Raw genomic sequence first — 16712 nt, 5'->3', positions numbered from 1 at the left:
TACCTCATAAAATGCAACCTCATAAACTGGGACTCCTCCTCGAGGAGGCAACCAACATTCATTGTCCTATGCGCATCTTGGAGGTAGGCCTAGCTTAGTTCTGGCCACCAATAATTCTGTGATGTCACCATGCTCTATAAATAAGAGTGGCTGACAGAGCTCCAGACACACTCTCTCCTGAATTTCCTGCGGCTGCGTTCCTGATCTGCTCCATTCATCTTGCTGATTCCAGATTCACTCCAAGGCCAAAGCATTGCTGACCCTACTCCAGCAATCCAGCATTGCTAATCCTGTCCCAGCAAGGCCATAAAATCCCATGGAAAAGCTGTGGTACCTTTTGCATCCTGAAATCAGACCGGCTTGCTGCCCACTACCTGCATGCCCCCAGCAACCCTGCCATCCAGCTGTCCTTGCTATCCGGTGACCAGAATTGCCCAGCTGTTTACTGTAAGGCCCGCCTGCCGTGTTGTGACCAGAGCCTGTTGACTGTCCAAAATCCCAAAACTCAATCGTGGACTGTGAGTATAATCCCCACCCCATAGAAACACATAGCCTACCCTATCTGGCCTCTATCTTTATCCCACTGTCTAAGCAGTCATATTCATACCCTGGTAACTTGTTAAAACTGTTAGAATTCTCTGTGCACCCTGTCCTTGATTTCTACGTGCTAGCGCCCTCTCTTTCTTAATTTTGTCTTGTGTAAATCCTAACCCTTAGTTATATTTTGAGTAATCATACTAATTTCCAGTTAAAGTTGAGCGCTGGGGTGACAAGGATGACCTCACGAATCAACCTTGGAGCTTACTGCGTTCCTCTTTAACAATATAGTCTAGATAATTTAGTTTAAGTAAAATTTGCCTTTCTCTCAACACCGATTTTCTTATTTTTAACTGCTCTATTTTCCTAAAACTGAACCCCATCCCACCGCGAAATTCTCATCCAAATCTTTGGTCATCCTTTCACTTTGATATTGTCCCTGTGATATACATCTGTCCCCCAGACCAAAAACCAAATTGCGATTTTCAGTATTTCACCCGTTTTTACAAAAACCGTTTGGGTCATTTTTAAACAGGAATTGAAAAGAAATGCAATTTTCCCACGTGTCATTCGGCTGCAGCATGTTTTACCTTTCCCCTTGTTTTCGAATTGTATTCCTTCTGTTGATTCATTGCCTTGTAATTGCTAGTGTTTATGCATTGTTGCCATTGTGAAAAATCATATTTGCTTCCTACACTTAAGCACACATTAATTAATTATTTGTTAAAATCCGAATGTCCTTTTAGGCCTTTGCAAACGGTGTTCGCTTCTTATTTTGTATGGGAAGGTCGGATTTTAATTCGTTTACTGTCCCTTATTCCTGAGTACCCGTTTCTTCTTTCTATCCACTCAGAATCTGATTACAAATACCCCGGGTCACAATGGACCATGAACCAGGCCGGTTGGTGAAAATTCAATATTTATTTATTTTTAGAATTCACAAGAATAACACACATTTTAATATTGGGCAGCAATCACCAACGGGGTGATAATTACAATAAAAACTACTGAACTACACTTGGTTAACCTCCTACATGAATATTACCAAAGCACAATTGAATAGGATCACTTTTCGAATTAGGATAGATAGCACCCAAGTTAAGGTTTCCCCCTGCCATTCTGAGTGGATAGAAGGAAGCATCAGGTAGTCAGGGATAAGAGGCAGCGTACAGAATCAAAATCCGACCTTCCCTCACAAAATAAAAGATTTTAAACCCTTTGCAAAGGTCTAAAACGACACTCGGAAATTGACAAATAAATTAAGGTGCGGTTAAATCGATGAGGCAAATATGATTTCTTACAGTAGCATGAATGTATAAACACCAACAATCCAAAGGCAAAGTATCACCAAACCATACAATTCACAACCCAGATTGAAATGGAAAATCCAGTGCAGCCAATTCACAAATGGAAAAGTTGCATTTATTTTTAGTTTGCAGTCTTAAATGTCAAAACGGTTTCTGCAAAAAATGGGTGAAAAACACTGAATTGGAATGCGGTTTTTGGGCAGGGTAATAGATGCACAGCCCAGGGACAATATAGAGGTGAAAGGAGAGCTACAGGTGGTGAATTGAGAGAGATTTGGAAGGTAGAATGAAGTTCGTTTTTAGGAAAATAGAGCAGTGAAAAAGAGAAAATCGGGATAAAATGAAAAGCAAATTTTACTAAAACTAGATTTAATGACTAAAAAAAGAGGAACGCCACCCGTGAATATAAAAGGTACGCTGCAGTTGTAACCCTTCACGCAGTGTACCCCTTTTCTTTAGGAAAATTAATTTATTTAATCAAAATATTGCTAATGACTTAGGATCTATGCAAGACAGAAATGAAGAGAAAAGTGGCGCTAACGCTTGAAGATCAAGGACAAGATGCACAGAGAATTCTGACGGTTGGACAAGTTATCAGGATATGGATAGGGTTGCTTAGAGAGGGCAATAAAGACAAAAAGGGTCCAGATGGGGAGCCTATGTGGGATGGGATGTGGATACTCACAGTCTGCTCTTAAACTTGGGATTAGGCATAGTCAACCGGGTTCTGGACTCCAGGGCTTGGGTCACCGGACGGCGGACTCTCCTGGCAAAAGATAGCTGGGCAAAGGTCTGGTCACAGCACAGCAGTGCCTCAGTGCGATGGAGCGGGATGCAGCGGGCATGCAGTTAGTGGTCAAAAAGCCAGTCTGGTTTTAGGATGCTTCCCAAAAGAATACCACAGCTTCTCCCTTTGTGTATTGGGATTTTTAGTGGGGTTGCGGGATTGAGGCCTTCCTGGGATGGTCAGCAATGCTTTGGCCTGGGATAGGATCAGCTATGCCTTGGCTTTGCAGTGGGATCTGGAATCAGCTATGCTTTGGCTTAGCAGTGGGATCTGGCAAGATGGAGGTAGAAAATCAGGAATGCAGGTGCAGGAATTCAGGAAAGAGTGTCTGGAGCTCTGTCAACCACTCTTATTTATAGGGCATGGTGACATCATAGAAGCATATGGCAGGGCAGGCTTAGCTAAGCACGCCTCTAAGACCCGGATAGGACAACCAATGTTGGTTGCCTCCCCTAGGGGGTGACTCAGTTTATGAGATTGTATTTTATGACATGCAAAGACTTCCCCAGACCTTTTTACCAAAAATCAATCTTCACAGACCTCACACATATGTACAGTTGTGGCACTTTAACAAATCACATGGGAAGATAATATATTCTATGCAGAACATAGCAGTCCAATCCTGCAGTCTGTAAAACTCTGCTACATTTGTTTAACAGTTTTTCATCGTTTTTAGTGAGAAATATTCAGCCTAAAATTCCATAACTTTATACATGGGTGCGGATCATCATTAGGCATGTAAGTATTAAAATTCGCCATGGCATCATGGATACTTTTCTTGTAATACCCAATTCTCTGCCATTTCTATTCCCAATGTGCCAGGGAAGTCTATGACGTCTTAAATTAAAGCCCATAAAATCACATTTAAACTGTAAACTTTTCACATTTTTGCAAAGTCTTGTGGCAAAGATAAAAGTCTTGCAAGTTTTATTAATAACATAGTCTTTGGAAACAACGGTTCAGTATTGTTCTCCATATATGGGCATAGCTTCCAAGCTATCCCCCTTAGTCCAGGGTCGTCATGGAGTTTTTCTTTGAAGCTTCTTGTAGAAGTCACGGGGAGGTGTGATTTTTCACTTTGCATATCCGTGTCCCAGAAACCCCATTGCAAGAGGCTGGAGCACATACCGAAGTATGTAAAGGTAGCAATTATCACTTGTGTGTTCTAGGATCTACTGTGAGAGGCCTTTTGTTGCTAGCATCCTCCCAGCAGAAACCTGTTTTGGGCTGATTTTCCCCACATGTAGCCACTGCCTTATAATTCCTTATCTTACAATTTATTTTCCTGAATCTGAGAAAAGCCTGCAGAATAAGATCTCTCGTGTATCTTTCACAGCACAAACCCCCTTTACGTTGCTAGACAAGGGCAGGGCCTTATCCAACATACACTTTTAAACAAGTATTTTTCTTTATTTGCAAAAATACATTTAACATGTGGTGACTGCTGGCATTGTCCCTGCAAATTCGATTTTTCTCTTCCCTCTGACTTCCCACATTGTTTTTGAACCAGAGTTAGTATCCTGTATGCAGCACTTTGTTTAAATATAGATATACTGAAATTGACATAGGCCCAGAAACCTAGAATTTCTTTTCAAGCAGTGATTTTTGACATTTTCTAGCAAACGTTTAAGCATTTTTCCGTGCAGCTGAAGTGAAGCTTTTGTTGATTTTCTCAGATTTGGCTGGCACAGCCTGCCATTCCGGAATAAGGCTCTTTTCAGATGGAGCACAATGTGAATATGGCTGGGCATGACAGGGTCTTTTTGATCACGGTAGTGTGACAAAGAACAAGGAAAATAGTGTCAGAACAGCATTCTTTTTAATGTAAATATTTCCCTTTTTCAATGGGAACTGTGGGTTTGCAAGCAGCAGAGTAGCACTGCTTTGATTCACTTCTTTTGGGTGCACCCCAGAACATACAGGCACCTTTCTCTGTGTGCTCCCGGTTCCAACTCGCCCATTTTGTGTTTGGCAAGATGGTGCAGCCATCCATTTGTCGCTGCCAGGTGCAGTTTTGACACAATGGTGCCACAAGGAGCCAACCGGCCATTTTGCTGTTGACTGCCAAAGCGCAGCTTTGTGATGGAAACGAATTCTGTTGAGTGGGTCAATGTAGCCCAGAGCAGGAAGATTCACGCCAGGCCCGTTTTTGGGATTTCAAAATCGGGTCTCGGGAAAAAATGGGACCGTAGCCACCCACTCTTCCAGTCCAGTGACACCTTACTACTCTGGCCATGTTCCATTTCTTTCCTCCTTCTGTGGTTATCGTGTCTTGATTTGTTTACGTATGAATCATAGAATAGAGAGTGTTGCTGTGCCATGGGTTTTTTTACTTTGAAGAACAGGGTGGGTTAATATTATTCCGTAACCTCCCCTTGCAAATCCAATAGTATAGCACTAAATGCTTTAGTGTGTATCACAACTAGTCCTATTGACAAAGCAGATGGGACACCAAAGATAGGAAGAAAAAACCACACAGTCTATATAAAAGGTACAAAATAATTTTGTATTGATAGCATAAAGCATAAAACAAAATGTTGTTTGTTGTCATTGAAGGCATAAACGAAAAAAAGCAAACAGAAAAAGAAAAACACACACCTTATACATTCGTGTTCATTGATCATAAGACATGTAGGTTTGAATCTAAGCGGTGGTGTGGGGTAGAAGGGGAAGCATGCATAGAAGGAAGTTGAATGATTAGCAAAAGTAAAAAGGAAAAGACATAAAGTAGTGTTAGCAGCAGAAGTGGGACAGAGTCATTCCTGTCCTAACAGAGTGTTGAGAACAAATCATTAGGCTAAACACAATTTGTGCAAAGTTACGTTTGGGAGTGTCACTTTGTTACTCCCAGTTGAGGTCTGAGTTGAAAATGCCTACAAAACCATGATGGCATTATTTTCTCGGATGTAGCTTTGTTTTCCGAGGTCTGAGTTTGCCAACGCAGTGGGGGGACAGAGTTCAAACGAAGAAAAATGAAAAAACAATCTTTGTGTGGGTGAATATGATCACGCCCACACTCCCCTCACGTCTGTTACGTTTCAGCGGTTAGAATCAGAAAAAAGGGATTTAGAGATGTAAAATGTTCCACCTTCATCAGGGCAATGGTGATTAGGTTCTGCAAAAACAAGAAGAGAGAATCCCTGGTAAGAGGGAAACTTGGCGAATGCCTTAAGGTTGGCAGTCAATGCTTGTTTATAGATGTCCAAAAAGATAGTCAAAGGTTAGTTGTGAGATTATTTGTATTGCGAAAAGAGAAAAGAAAAAAAGGGAATTAGAGAGAATCTCCACTATCAAAACATACATTGTCGGTGGGTTATTCATACCTAACTTTCTACCATGGTTGCCTAATCATCGGTGAAAAAGGATAGAAAAGAAGTACAGATTTTCTATCCAAATGTTCCCATATGCCGGTGCCTCGAGAGCCTCGTTCCCTCATCGGTCTTGTGCCACGTTATTGGCGTGGATGTACAGATAGACCTGCATGCTGTGTGGCCTGCGTACCTTGGTGGCCAGCGGGTGGGGAAGCATCCTAGGTCAAATCTTGACGGATGGCCAATTCATCCATGAAATTGGTGTGGACTGAAGGAAACTGGGCTGGTGGAGTAGAGTACCACTGTTTTAAATGTCCGCACTAATGGGCGGCTATTCAGTCAGGCTGGCGGGAGATAAAAGGTGTAGTAGGAGTCAGTACTTGGGGAAAAGAAAGGGGGGGTTTGTTTCATTAGGTAGTGACACGACGTGCATAACTACTGGTGGGGGTATGCGGGTGTGGTACTCACCTACAGGTCCTGTGTTTTTCCTGTCCTGAAGCTGACTGGACAGGATACTGGATTCCGGCAATTGCCCGAAGTTGGGAGCGTGTATGCACAGGTCATTGAGCCATAGAGTGCTAGTCATCCGAGGAGAGGGCCAGATGATGTCTTGTGCATGAATGAATCCTGGACAATGGGTAGATGGGAGGGGGGGAAGGTGGGAGGGGAAGGGTGGAGAAGGGTGAACAGAGAGAAAGAAAGAAAAAAAGGGGGGGCAAGAGAGGAAAGAAAAAATTAGAACCCTGCATAAATGGAGGGCGCACCGTCTTTCGAGGAAGGATTCATGCATCGGATTGCTTCCCGAGTTGGGATGAATCATACCTGTATGTGCGCACTGCGGCTCGCGTGTGCAGGAGCTGCCTTTTCAGTTATTCGCGGAGCTTCGAAATTTCGTCTGGAGACGGAAGCGGCTTGCGGATCAATCTGTGATTGTTCGGGGGCGCTGGAGGCGGATCTCAGCACTCGCGGTGTGCGATTAGTTGTGTGCACGCCGAAATGCAGCATCACCTAGACCTGCCAGATCTGCTCTCCCTGCTGACTCAGTGTGAGGCGGGAGAGCGGTCTGGTAGCTAGGCAACAGACGCTGGTCCTAAGTGGCGGGGCATGGCTTGTTGCATGCTTGTCTCGAAGGGACTATCGGTTTGCAGCGGGACGGTGAGAGAAAGAAAGAAGGGAGGGAGGAGAGGGGAAGAGGAGGAGGGAGGGAAAGGAAAGCAGACAGAGTAGGTGGGGGCCGGGGGGGCAAAGCCCAAGTGTTGGCTGGCCTCCAGAATGAGTAATGGCGGTATGACTATGTCACATTAGGTATACGTCTCAAATCTCTTGTAAGCATGGATGTGTGCTCTATTCCCCCTTTGCAGGGTGAGCACAGGGGCTAGGTATCTGGGTAGGCAAAATGTGCAGGATCGGCAGGGTCACGTGATCCTCAAGTTGTGCCCCCCAGGGGAGGGGGGTGCACGAAAGGTGCCTGCATGAGCAGGTGGAGGGATGCGGGGATGCACGTTTAGTCCCAAAAAATTGTTAAAGCTGGGGATTGTGTAATTCGTTGAGGCCATGGTCAAAAGTATTTAATCTGTGGATCCATCTACTCTCTAGATTGAGGAGCTTTGTCTGCACGTTAGGGCCCAAATCAACTTTCTCCAAGACCCACCATAGAAGGTCATCAGGTGTATGGCGAGTCTCTACATAGTGCGCTACCATCGGTGACGTCAGATGTTTACAGCAGATCCTGGATCTATGTTCTGAGATCCGGGTTCCCAACTTGGCATTGTTTGGCCTACGTATCGGTAGCCGCATGGGCATTGGATACAGTAGACCACCTGACTGGTTTTGCAGTTCGTGTGGTGTTTGAGGGTCCATTCCCTTCCTTCAATGGGAAATGACTTGAGTTTCTTGGTGAATTTGCATACTGAGCATGACCCGCAGGGGTAATGCCCAGTTGTCTTGTGTAGGTTCCATAGTCCAGTGCATGGAGTGTCCCCTATGTACATGGAGTGTACTAGGTGCTCCTTTATGTTTCTAGCTCTTTTTAGGGCAAATATCGGCGGTTGTTCTACTGGTACTTGTAGTCTTACTATCGGCCAGTATTTGTGAATCATCTTCTTAATTTGGAGAGAGGCTGGCCCGTGTGTGGTGACACATGTGATCCTGTTTGGTGCCTCCTCTCTCTGTGATGGTTCAGGTTCCAGGAGAGTATCCCGGTTCGTGAATCTTGCTCTTTTTTGAGCAGTAGAGACGAGTTTCTTAGGGTAGCCCCTCTGCTTTAGTCTGTCACCCAAAATGTCAGAGTTAGCGTAGAAGTCTGATAGTGATGTGCAGTTCCTTCTAACACGCAGGAATTGGCCGTATGGGAGATTTTGTTGGATAGGTTTAGGATGGTCACTTTTAAAGTGCAGGAGGGTATTGCGATCTGTCGGCTTTCTATATAGATTACATGCAAGTTTACCTTCTATGGAGGATATTTGAAGGTCTAGGAAGTGGATGGTCTTGCGGTCATATTGCATTGTGAATTGGATATTTTCATCACAGGCATTGAGCCAACATAAGAAGGTATTTAGCAATGTTTCATCTCCAGACCACAGGAAAATGATGTTATCTATGTACATTCGCCATTCATGTATGTGGGCTATCCATGGGTTGACTTGATTGTACACATATTTATCTTTGAAGGTGGCCATGAATAGAATGGCCAGGCTTGGGGCGAAGGTAGCGCCCTTCGCCGTCCCTTTAGTTTGCAGAAAGAACTGTTTATTGAAACTGAAGAAATTCTTGCATAGAGCCAGAGTGATGAGTTCTATGATGAATTCTGATGGGACTCGAGATTGGGTATTACTGCATGTGAGGTGTTCATAGACACAATCTATGGCTGCTTCTTGGGGAATGGATGTGTAAAGTGATTTGATATCCATAGTCACTAGGTATTGAGATTCAGAATCAAATGGGAGGCCTTTGAAAATCTGGATAGTGTGGGTTGTGTCACGTAGATATGCTTTGGTGTTGATGCTGATGGGTTTGAGAAACCAATCGACAAATCTGCAGATTGGTTCCAGTATCGACCCACATCCCGACACAATGGGCCATCCCGGAGGATTCTGTGCATCTTTGTGGATCTTAGGATGAGCGTATAGGCATGAAATGCACTCTTGGGAGGTAGTCAGGAAAGATTCTTCTTTTGTTGAGATCCAGTCTCGGTCAGCAGCAAAGGCGACCATTTCTGCGATCTCCGTTTTGATCTCACTGGTAGGGTCCTTTTTAAGTCAGCAGTAACTGGTCTGGTCCCTTAAGAGGTCCATGACCATTGAGGAATATTGTTCATTGGTCATCACGACAATGCCCCCTCCTTTATCCGCAGGTTTAATTATGATGTCTCGATTGTCGGCCAGTTGCTTCAAGGCAGTTCTTTCCTTTTTGGTCAAATTCTGTTGTCTGGAATAATTCTTTTGCTCATTTGCTTAATGTCCCTTAGGACACATTTCTCGAAGGTAATCAGATCCTGTGGTGTCTGGCTGTCAGTAGGCGTGAAGGTAAATGGTGGATGGAGACCTGTGTCTATGTCTCCTTCTATTTCATTGTGCTCCTTGAAGAAAACGCGTAATCTAAGGGTTCTAAAAAATCATCTCAATTCCACTTCCATATTGTACCAATCGATGTTGGTAGTTGGTACGAAGGAAAGGCCCTTAGCTAGAACGGAGCTTTGGCTCGGTGTAAGGTCATTTTCTGCCAGGTTAAAGATGGGTACCATATTCGCAGAGAGATCTACCGTTGGCGTCTCCGTTGTCTGGGCCGTCTGCGTTGCCCTTGGTATGGCGTAGTCCAGGGCGGGGGGTACATGGGCGGTCCCCATCCTCCTCCTGGGCCTCCTCTTCCTAAAAAAGGAAATTGTGAGGGTGGGGGTGGGAATTGTTGTTGGCCAAATTGTGGTATATATGGTGGGTAATTGTAATTGGATCCACTACCTGAGGAGCTACTACTTGATCCTGAGAAGGTCACTCTCCTCCTGCCACCTCGCCCTCTGGTGTTAGGTGTGCCTCCTTGTTGTTTGAGTGAATTAGCGTAGTCGTCAGATGTGTAGGGGTAGACAACTTCTGTGTTGAAATCTTTGATATCTTTTTGCAGTTTAATCGTTTTCCTGGCAATAGAATTGGTTTTAAATATCTCAAACTGCTTGTTGAGTTTGTTCAATTGCTCCTGGGCATTGGTTATAGCCGTGTTGGTTTTAAAATTCATCTCCTCAATTTCTAGGGTATTCTGTAGGTCTGCCCTGATGCGTTGGGCAGTGGTTATTGTCAGGACCATCAGGTCCCGGCTACATTTTGTAGCAATGAAGCTGAAATTGGTCGTGTACTCCTTATCTTCTAGGAACAGAGTGGTCCGTTCCTCACAATTAAGCCCCCAGGGATAATGCTAGATCTCAAATATTCCCTGAGGAAATGCCCATGTAATTCGGTTCTAAACGTTTTCTTTTTAAGTTTAAAAATGTCTTCCGTGGTATTAGACTGGACTCTTGGCTGGTTGGGATCTGGTGGGTCGAAGAAAGAGGGGCCTCTAATTAGTTCAGATGTTTGCTCTTCTGAGTAGCTAAGTGTGGCGCTTTCTGCCATACTTTCTCACAAAAGCGGCGAGGGGGATGCACTCAAAAGCACCCGGCGCCTGGGAACATGAGCATGTGGAGAGAAGGAGAGAAATTCAGTAGAGTATTTTGGTACTCTAAATAGGCAGAAAAAATGTGTATTGGTATACAGATGACCTCCAGGCTGGGAAAGGAATTTCAGAATGAGTATGTTTCCCAGTTAGGAGTTCCCACACCGAACCGACAACTTGGTGTTGTCAAAAAAGAAAATAAAGGTTCATATCAATCCCCCTAGAATAGGGGGAAGGGGTTCGGTACGGCCCGTTGGGAGGCACGAGCAAGACAGGGCCAGTAAGCTATAAATCATAGAATAGAGAGTGTTGCTGTGCCATGGGTTTTTTTATTTTGAAGAACAGGGTGGGTTAATATTATTCCGTAACCTCCCCTTGCCAATCCAATAGTATAGCACTAAATGCTTTAGTGTGTATCACAACTAGTCCTATTGACAAAGCAGATGGGACACCAAAGATAGGAAGATAAAAACACACAGTCTATATAAAAGGTACAAAATAATTTTGTATTGATAACATAAAGCATAAAACAAAAAGTTGTTTGTTGTCATTGAAGGCATAAACGAAAAGAAGCAAACAGAAAAAGAAAAACACACACCTTATACATTCTTGTTCATTGATCATAAGACATGTAGGTTTGAATCTAAGCGGTGGTGTGGGGTAGAAGGGGAAGCATGCATAGAAGGAAGTTGAATGATTAGCAAAAGTAAAAAGGCTAACCAAAATGTGTGCAAAGTTACATTTGGGAGTGTCACTTTGTTACTCCCAGTTGAGGTCTGAGTTGAAAATGCTTACAAAACCTTGATGGCATTATTTTCTCGGATGTAGCTTTGTTTTCCGAGGTCTGAGTTTGCCAATGCAGTGGGGGGACAGATTTCAAACGAAGAAAAATGAAAAAACAATCTTTGTGTGGGTGAATATGATCACGCCCACACTCCCCTCACGTCTGTTGCATTTCGGCAGTTAGAATCAGAAAAAAGGGATTTAGAGATGTAAAAGGTTCCGCCTTCATCAGGGCAATGGTGATTAGGTTCTGCAAAAACAAGAAGAGAGAAACCCTGGTAAGTGGGAAACTTGGGGAATGCCTTAAGGTCGGCAGTCAATGCCTGTTTTATAGATGTCCAAAAAGATAGTCAACGGTTAGTTGTGAGATTATTCGTATTGCGAAAAGAGAAAAGAAAAAAACGGAAATAGAGAGAATCTCCACTATCAAAACATACATAGTAGGTGGGTTATTCATACATAACTTTCTACCGTGGTTGCCTATCATCTGTGAAAAAAGATAGAAAAGAAGTGCAGATTTTCTATCCAAATGTTCCCATATGCCGGTGCCTCGAGAGCCTCGTTCCCTCACCTGTCTTGTGCCACGTTATTGGCGTGAATGTACAGATAGACCTGCATGCTGTGTGGCCTGGGTACCTTGGTGGCCAGCGGGTGGGGAAGCATCCTAGGTCACATCTAGACGGATGGCCAATTCATCCATGAAATTGGTGTGGACTGAAAGAAACCGGGCTGGTGGAGTAGAGTACCGCTGTTTCCAATGTCCGCACAAATGGGTGGGTGTCCTGTCAGGCTGGCGGGACATAAAAGGCGTGGTAGGTGTCAGTACTTGGGGAAAAGAAAGGGGGGGATTGTTTCATTGGGTAGTTACACGATGTGCACAGCTACTGGTGGGGGTATGCGGGTGTGGTACTCACCTACATGTCCTGTGTTTTTCCTGTCCTAAAACTGACTGGACAGGATACTGGATTCCGGCAATTCCCCGAAGTTGGGAGCGTGTATGCACAGGTCATCCAGCCATAGAGTGCTAGTCATCCGAGGAGGGGGCAAGATGATGTCTTGTGCATGAATGAATCCTGGACTATGGGCAGATGGGAGGGGGGGCAAAGGGGGAAAGGGAAGGGTGGAGAAATGCGAACAGAGAGAAAGAAAGGAAAAAGGGGGGCAAGAGAGGAAAGAAAAAATGAGAACCCTGCATAAATATAGGGCGCACCGTCTTTCAAGGAAGGAGCCATTCACCGGATCGCTTCCCGAGTTGGGATGAATCATACCTGTATGTGCGCACTGCGGCTCGCGTGTGCAAGAACTGCCTTTTCGGTTACTCTGGCCATGTTCCATTTCTTTCCTCCTTCTGTGGTTATCGTGTCTTGATTTGTTTATGTGACGACTAATGGACTGCTGTATTTTGTGGAATTGTTCTTGTCTTTTTGGGGCATCCAGATCTTGATGAGATATCCAATCCTGATGTGTCTACGAGCGGCAGCGATCCTGCTGTTGAATTTCTCTCTCTGATGTTGCTGAATTCTTCATACTTTGCTTCATACTTCTGCAATGTCTAGCTCGTGAGTTTCACCCATGGTCTTTGTCCATGCTGAATTAGCTTGGTGTTGATCTACCTCCCCCTCATCATCTGAAATGGCGTGACTCCTGTGATGGACTTAATCATGTCCCTATGGGCCGAGAACGTTCTTTGAACTGCCTCATGACAATACGAGTGGCTGGCTCTGACCTGTTATATAGCTTCTTTTATCATACCATTTGATCTTTCAACCTGGACATTTCTTTTTGGGTGATAAAGAGCTGATCGATGATGTTGTATCTTGCTTCTATTGAGGAAGTCTAACATATCCTTCTAGACGAACTGTACTGTGTTGTCCAAGACCAGTGCATACCGATGTTCCTCAGGCTTGTAATCCATTGGACCAATGAAGTCAATGTCTTTTGCCATGTGTCACTTGTTTATTCGACTGACCTCATGGGAGGTGTGTGATTCATGAGGATGTTGTCGGAATCCATGCAAATGGAACACGGTTTTACATGTCTATCTATATCCACATTCGTTCCTCGGCACCAGTAGCATTCCCTCAACCTGCATTTGGATACAGCGCTACACAAGCTGTCTTCATGGGCTAGACCGAGGAGCTTGTTTGTGAACCTGACCGGAGGGATCATCTTGTCATTTCCTCCTCTTCTGTGGTCTCTGCTTGCACCTTACTGTACAGGCATAGAGTCTGTGGAAGGTTCCTTTCTGACAGTAAGACCTGCCACGCGAAATTCGTAATCTGCTGGAGGAGATTGTCTTCCTTAGTGTGCTGCACCCGCTGCCTCGCAGTGATGCTCCATTCTGCATCCAGCACTGTAGCCACCACACAGTCGTTGGAGTCCCAGTACTTGGTGGGATAATCTGGTAGTCGAAGTCTGGATGGGCAGTCAGACTATGAGTTCTGCCAGCCTGGAACATATTTGATTTTTAATTTGAACTCTTGAAGTTTTGCTGCAAAAGGAGCCAATCTTGATGTAATTTTGTTGGTACCTCCTGGAGTCAGGATGTGGACGAGGGGCTTGCGATCCATACAGGGCATGATCGGCCTGAACCCACAAATAATTTATGAAGTGCTTAATTGCACACGCTAACATTTCTTTTTAGATAGGTGAGTAATTATTTTCTTAATCTGTCAGTACTGTGGAGGTGACCGCGATGTTAGAGCGGCCACTTTTCCCATTTTGTAAAATGGTGCCCACAATCTGTATGCACCGGCATCAGAGGTAATAATCATATTCATGTATGGCATGAAAAGAGGAAGCCTGGACACATTGAGTATGTCTGCTTTGATAGTGTCAAAGGCTTTTTTGCATGCTGAGGAGAGGCTTCACAAGAGGTGGCGGTACAAGAAGGAACAGCAATAGAGCAATAGAGGAAACACAAGTGAACAACAACATTTTTTAGAACAGGACCAACAGGAATGGGACCCAGACCAACGAGTAATGACCCGCAGTATGAAGACACTGTGGTAAACCTATCCGATTATGTATTGACTGTGGAAGAAACACAGGCCTTGAATAAAGCCCTAGGGTTTGTCACCACTAACATACATAATCGCTTTAAGTTCTGAGAAGAATTCTCCGAATTCATGAGGAAGATCCACCTGAAGCTATTTTTCGATGATAAAATCGACAATAGTGAACCAGATAGTGGGTTGCATAGGAAATCGGAATTCTGTCCTCCAACACAAACCCAAACGCCAGAGGCCAGGGTCTTTGAAAGTAGGGTGTTACAAGAAGTTGCGACATTGGAAGAGAAAACTAAAATGGAGAAAACTTTTCACAATCTTAACCAGAAAGAAAAAGCTACCCTTAAGACGCTGCTATTCAACGATTCGATAATCATTTGAAAGGCAGATAAAGGTGGGGCCACGGTGGTATTAAACAGAAAAGACTATATAGAGGAATGTATGAATCAACTAGGAGATAAAAACAACTATCTACAACTGGAAGAGAATCCAACAGAAAAATTGGAAAGACTAATCCATCACAAAGTGATAAAAGCGGAGGAAAGAAGATGGATCACGAAAAAAGAAGCGACCTTCTTAATAGTAGATAAACCAAGGATTCCACAATTCTATATACTCCCAAAAATACATAAATCCTTGACTAGACCACCAGGAAGACCTATAGTGTCAGGGTGCGATTCCATCCTAGAGCCATTATCTAAATTTGCAGACCATTTTATGCAACCGATGGTCAGGGAAATGGCTTCCTTCGTAAAAGACACTACACAGATTATAAAAGAAATCGAGGGTAGACCATTGATAATGCTACTGAGATATTGATTAGTCTGGATGTAATAGCCCTGTATACGAATATACCCCAGAAAGCATCGCTTGAAGTGTTGGTAGAAAGATTACTCACAGAGACAATGAATACCAACACCCCAGTGTCTTTCATAATGTGATGTGCCGAAATGGCATTGATGGAAAGTTACTTCCATTTCAATGGTACTTTTTATAAACAAGTACAAGGTACAACCATGGGGGCAACCCTGGCTCCAAGTATCGCCAATCTTTACATGGAGGCTTTTGAGAAACACTGCATCTATAATGATACCAATCCATATAAAGCAAATATACTACTATGGAGAAGGTACATAGATGATGTGCTTATTATCTGGAGGAGAAGAAAATACCGCTAGCAGGTTTTTCAAGTAGATCAACCGACAAAACCAACATCTGAAATTCACGGAAAATGTAAGCAAAGTGGAGATCAACTATCTGGATGTGACTATCAAAGTAGATACAGAGAAGGGAGAACTGTACGTGAAACCATATAAAAAGCCCACAGATCGTAATGCCCTATTACACTATACCAGCTTTCATCCGACACACACACAGGATAATTTACCCTTTGGCCAGTTTCTACAGCTGAAAAAGAACAGCACGAATAATGCAGACTATAAAGAAGGAGCACTGAGACTGAGAAGTGATCTACAGAAGAGAGGCTATCCTACTAGGCTGACAAAAAGGGCCATGAAGAGAGCCGACAATAACAACAGAGAGGCAATTCTGGAACAAAATCCTAGAAGAAAAAACAAAGAGAACATAGTGTTTGTAAACACTTACAGTACCCTCTCTAACAGAATACAGAAGATCATCCATCGAAATTGGAGAATTTCGGAAAACGGTAAAGTACCATTACAGAGACCACTGATGGCATTCCGAAGAAGCAGGTCGATAAAAGATCAGATCATGAGAAACGACATCACTAAGCAGATCAAACCACAGTTGACCCTAACAGAAACATGGGGATTGCGGGCTCCAGATGGACACTATCCATGTGGGTTCTGTGTCTGCTGTCAACAAACCAAAGAAACTACGGAAATTGACTTAGGTCTAAAAAACCTTTGGAAACAAAAAGTGCTGACGAATTGTAACTCTAGTTTTGTAGTGTATGTGATCTGGTGCCCCTGTAAAAAGATCTACATAGGGAAGACAGAAAGAAAAATCAAAACACGCATCACAGAACACAAAAGCTGCATAAAAAATAGAGTGCATTCCACTCCCCTAGTGGAACACTTTATAGAGATGGTACATAAAGTGGAAGATTTGAGATGGTCAGTAGTATATTTGGTGAGGCAAACAAATGACTCTAATCTTGACAGAAGAAAATTAGCTAGAAAAGAGAAAGAATTGATTTTTCTTACAAAAAGCATAGAGTTGGGTCTGAATGAGAAAACAGAGTGATAATTCACTGACCCCTTAAAGACATGGGTGAAACAGTAAGATGGCCCCGTGGTAAAAAAGAAAAAATGGAAAGGGGGTCAGATCCTACAAAGATAAAAAATTAAAATAATCA

Source organism: Ambystoma mexicanum, chromosome 1q (assembly GCF_040938575.1).
Source record: "Ambystoma mexicanum isolate Mex_15411 chromosome 1q, UKY_AmexF1_1, whole genome shotgun sequence".
NCBI classification, from domain to species: Eukaryota; Metazoa; Chordata; class Amphibia; order Caudata; family Ambystomatidae; genus Ambystoma; species Ambystoma mexicanum.
The sequence above is the reverse complement of the archived record's forward strand: the minus strand, read 5'-3'. Positions refer to the sequence as shown.